Source organism: Ixodes scapularis, unplaced genomic scaffold, assembly GCF_016920785.2.
Source record: "Ixodes scapularis isolate PalLabHiFi unplaced genomic scaffold, ASM1692078v2 ptg002543l_1__unscaffolded, whole genome shotgun sequence".
Classification (NCBI taxonomy): domain Eukaryota; kingdom Metazoa; phylum Arthropoda; class Arachnida; order Ixodida; family Ixodidae; genus Ixodes; species Ixodes scapularis.
The window spans coordinates 236156-241418 of record NW_024610252.1 but is presented as its reverse complement, the minus strand read 5'-3'; positions in this window follow the sequence as shown (position 1 = coordinate 241418).

Here is a 5263-nt window from a genome sequence, read left to right as displayed (position 1 = left end):
CAGGGAAGCCATACGGGGTCTACACAGGCTCCTTATGGAGTCTGCAGAGAAGCCATACAGGGTCTGCACGGAGTCCCTACGGGGTTCATAGAGAATTTGAATTTGAATGGAAAGCGCCGAATAAACAAGGACCAAGAAGGGGACAGAGACGAAGCGCACTCACAACTGAAGGTTTATTGAAAACAACATTGACTATTAATACCGTCTATCAGGGTGTTGGCTCAAAAAGAAAAACTCTTTATCAGTTAAGTGCAGTGAAGGCGCACTAATACACAGACTCACCCCTTGCTCTCTTATGCGGAATGCCTCGTGTATTTCTCGCGCTGTTTTGTTTTCGTATCTGCCCAGAACTGTTGTTTTTTCCAATTCCGGGCTACATGGGCACCTATCACAATGCACCGCAAGATTGCCCGACGGGGACTGTTTAACTGACCAGGCATGTTCTCTGGCCCTTTCATTTATGCAACGCCCCGTTTGGCCTACATACGATTTCCCGCAACTCAATGGTATGTTATACACCACTGACGTTGCACACTCCACGTATTGATTAGCGTGTTTCTTTTGACACACCTTACCCTCTCTCTTTTTGTTGTTTATTTTTGAACACAAGTGAGACAGCTTATGCGGCGCTGAAAACACCACTGGCACTTCAAAATGAGCCGCCACTTTTTTTAGATTATGCGAAAGGTTATGAATATAAGGAATCACCGCCGGTCTTGTTAGTTGTCTGGAAGGAATATGATCGTCATCTTTTCTTTTCATCTTGGAAACAAGGTTATCCGCTACTTCCACCAAGAAGCGATCGGGGTACCCTCCTCGTTTTAGACGATTCACCTGCGTGAGGAAGCTTTCATCCGCGACATGGTGGCATGATTTTGCAAGGGAGGCTCTCATTAAGCACGATGCTGTTCCCCTTTTAACGAGTTTGGATTGCGCAGAATTGAAGGGCAGAACCCCTTTCTTAGTTCGCGGCTCATATTTCCAACAAACATGGTCACCTTCGAAGTTGAGGCTCAAATCCAAAAACTGAAGCCTTCCCCTCGTCATAGTTTCATGGGTGAACGTCAATCCGTGTGAATTCAAGTTAAAACAATCCAACACATCGCTGATTAAGTCCATGGTAACAGTAACGGACTTAGGGGCAAGCACCAAGAAATCATCGACATACCGACAGATTGTGAACTTCCCCATTTTTTCAATATCATTACATATTCTCTTATCACATCCAGCCAAAAATATATCGCAAAGCACTGGCGCAACACGGGAACCGATACATATGCCTCGCTTTTGAACATAAACGCCTTCCCCAAAGGACACAAAGGTTGAGGTAAGATAGCATTCTAGTAACTCTAAAAAAGATTCCACACTTACTCCGCTCGAATTTCTAAAGCATATTTCATCGTTTTCTTCAATGCAGTTTTTTACCGCTGGGAACAGCTTATCATGCGGGATGGAATAGAAAAGGTCCTCCACGTCAATAGAAAAGCCTCCACCGTAGGACTGGTCGCCCTTCGCCAAAAATTCTATGACAGCCTCCGAGTTCCGCACCAGGAATGGGTCCCTCAATTCAAGGCCGGCCAACTGCCTGCTAAGGAAGCCCCCGACTTCTTTTTGCCACGTATCCCTTTCCGTTACGATCGCTCTAAACGGAAAGTTTACTTTGTGGGTCTTGACATTAAAGAACACATCCAGACTGAGTTTTTTGGCGGCTTGTATCTTCTTCGCGAGCTGGCTCAGCTGCAGCCTGTCACACAGATCCCTGGCAGACGTCTTGACTTTGCTGAGGGAAATCTTGTTCACTTGCCTGAAGTTCTTGAGGATGGCGGCGTGGGACTTTTCACCGAAGAGCCCTTCAGGCAGAACCACGAAACCTCCCTCCTTGTCCGCAGTCAGAAGCTTGAGTTGGCTCTCCCTGAAGTATGTCACCACATTGCGTGTCCTTATCGTCTCTCTTCTGTTGTTCGGCTTACTTCTGATGACGTCGACGGCCTCTGAAATGCATCGCTCCCTTTCTTCCGGAATGACTCGGTCAGCGAGGGTTCTCGCCAGGCAGAGTTTCTCAATGGGTTTAGGAGTGGGCTGGATGCTGAACTTCGGTCCAAGTTCCAAGATCTCGGTGACCTCCTTGGGCGCTTGCGCTCCTCCCAGGAAAAGGACTTGGTTGGGTAACGGAGCACTTGCTTTCTTCTTCCTTGGCAAAGGAAGAAGAAAGACTTCAGGGAGAGCCAACTCAAGCTTCTGACTGCGGACAAGGAGGGAGGTTTCGTGGTTCTGCCTGAAGGGCTCTTCGGTGAAAAGTCCCACGCCGCCATCCTCAAGAACTTCAGGCAAGTGAACAAGATTTCCCTCAGCAAAGTCAAGACGTCTGCCAGGGATCTGTGTGACAGGCTGCAGCTGAGCCAGCTCGCGAAGAAGATACAAGCCGCCAAAAAACTCAGTCTGGATGTGTTCTTTAATGTCAAGACCCACAAAGTAAACTTTCCGTTTAGAGCGATCGTAACGGAAAGGGATACGTGGCAAAAAGAAGTCGGGGGCTTCCTTAGCAGGCAGTTGGCCGGCCTTGAATTGAGGGACCCATTCCTGGTGCGGAACTCGGAGGCTGTCATAGAATTTTTGGCGAAGGGCGACCAGTCCTACGGTGGAGGCTTTTCTATTGACGTGGAGGACCTTTTCTATTCCATCCCGCATGATAAGCTGTTCCCAGCGGTAAAAAACTGCATTGAAGAAAACGATGAAATATGCTTTAGAAATTCGAGCGGAGTAAGTGTGGAATCTTTTTTAGAGTTACTAGAATGCTATCTTACCTCAACCTTTGTGCCCTTTGGGGAAGGCGTTTATGTTCAAAAGCGAGGCATATGTATCGGTTCCCGTGTTGCGCCAGTGCTTTGCGATATATTTTTGGCTGGATGTGATAAGAGAATATGTAATGATATTGAAAAAATGGGGAAGTTCACAATCTGTCGGTATGTCGATGATTTCTTGGTGCTTGCCCCTAAGTCCGTTACTGTTACCATGGACTTAATCAGCGATGTGTTGGATTGTTTTAACTTGAATTCACACGGATTGACGTTCACCCATGAAACTATGACGAGGGGAAGGCTTCAGTTTTTGGATTTGAGCCTCAACTTCGAAGGTGACCATGTTTGTTGGAAATATGAGCCGCGAACTAAGAAAGGGGTTCTGCCCTTCAATTCTGCGCAATCCAAACTCGTTAAAAGGGGAACAGCATCGTGCTTAATGAGAGCCTCCCTTGCAAAATCATGCCACCATGTCGCGGATGAAAGCTTCCTCACGCAGGTGAATCGTCTAAAACGAGGAGGGTACCCCGATCGCTTCTTGGTGGAAGTAGCGGATAACCTTGTTTCCAAGATGAAAAGAAAAGATGACGATCATATTCCTTCCAGACAACTAACAAGACCGGCGGTGATTCCTTATATTCATAACCTTTCGCATAATCTAAAAAAAGTGGCGGCTCATTTTGAAGTGCCAGTGGTGTTTTCAGCGCCGCATAAGCTGTCTCACTTGTGTTCAAAAATAAACAACAAAAAGAGAGAGGGTAAGGTGTGTCAAAAGAAACACGCTAATCAATACGTGGAGTGTGCAACGTCAGTGGTGTATAACATACCATTGAGTTGCGGGAAATCGTATGTAGGCCAAACGGGGCGTTGCATAAATGAAAGGGCCAGAGAACATGCCTGGTCAGTTAAACAGTCCCCGTCGGGCAATCTTGCGGTGCATTGTGATAGGTGCCCATGTAGCCCGGAATTGGAAAAAACAACAGTTCTGGGCAGATACGAAAACAAAACAGCGCGAGAAATACACGAGGCATTCCGCATAAGAGAGCAAGGGGTGAGTCTGTGTATTAGTGCGCCTTCACTGCACTTAACTGATAAAGAGTTTTTCTTTTTGAGCCAACACCCTGATAGACGGTATTAATAGTCAATGTTGTTTTCAATAAACCTTCAGTTGTGAGTGCGCTTCGTCTCTGTCCCCTTCTTGGTCCTTGTTTATTCGGCGCTTTCCATTCAATGATGTACCAACTAGCCCATTTATCTATTTTACTACACTTCATAGAGAAGCCACTTTAAGCGATGGTGGTACCGCGGTTTGAGAATCGCACTCCCTAGCTCCTGGATGATTGGCCTCATAATAAAATGGCTTGCCTACAATTTCCTGACATGAAAAAACAACATAAAGTAAGGTTTTGATACTGCGCGTATAAAGCATAACTAAAATTACTTACGCGTCGCGCGCAGACCCAGTTTAGTATACCGCTATTCTACGACGATCATCCAGATGACCGCAATTTTGATAGGCACCAGTGCGTCCCCTATGGGTTGTGAAAGTTGCGAATATCTACGGGTGCCGCAGCGACCCACATACATCTACCTCCCACTGAGAAAGTAAAAACATTATTCCGGCACAAACTAAACACTTCCATCTCCACAATCAATCCTGAGGTTGGATATGCCTCCAGACATCAATGTAACATATTGATACCCGGAACTTAATTAACAACTCTTTAACTCGGACACCTCGCTACACCTAAAGAAAACGTCTACCCGGCATCACTTTATTAATGTACCAATATATAGCTCACACCATAGAGAGGCAATAGGATGTCCATAGACTCACCAGGACCATAGAACGGAAATAGGAAGGAATGAAAAACTTTTTCTTTCGCGAAGATCTCTATAGCGTTGTTGTGTCCATTCTGTGGCAAACCAGTGGTACATAGACGGTCTAAGAACTGTCTACAGAAATCCATAGGATGGACGAAGGGGTAATGGAACAACAAAAGTATGGACATAGGACGTCCATACATATTTTTGTAGGGGTGTCATTTCTGCGAAAAGTCGGTTGCGAGTTCCTTCAGCTCCATTTTGAAGTTCTCCCACATGCAGGCATCTAGCGGAGTTTCACTGCTAAGCACTTCAATCTTTTCTTTGACGATCGAAGAAAATTCTTCGTCTTTTAAAAAGCTCATGTTTATTTTCCAGCTTCCATCACGTGCCTTGGTACGAGTTTTCGCTCCAGGTTTGAGAGAAAAGGAAATGAGAGCATGATCAGAGAACGAGACTACCTCAGCCATGTACTCCTCCACTTGAGTCAGCATTTCGCTTGAAAAGTTAAGTCTGTCAATGCGGGCGTGAGATGTTCCTTGCCACTGCGTGAAACGAGAAGAAAAGTTCTTCAGCGGGCTTGTGACGTCGACAAGGTCAAACTGCTCTAACATGCTTTTCAGCTTAAGGCCCGTTCACAC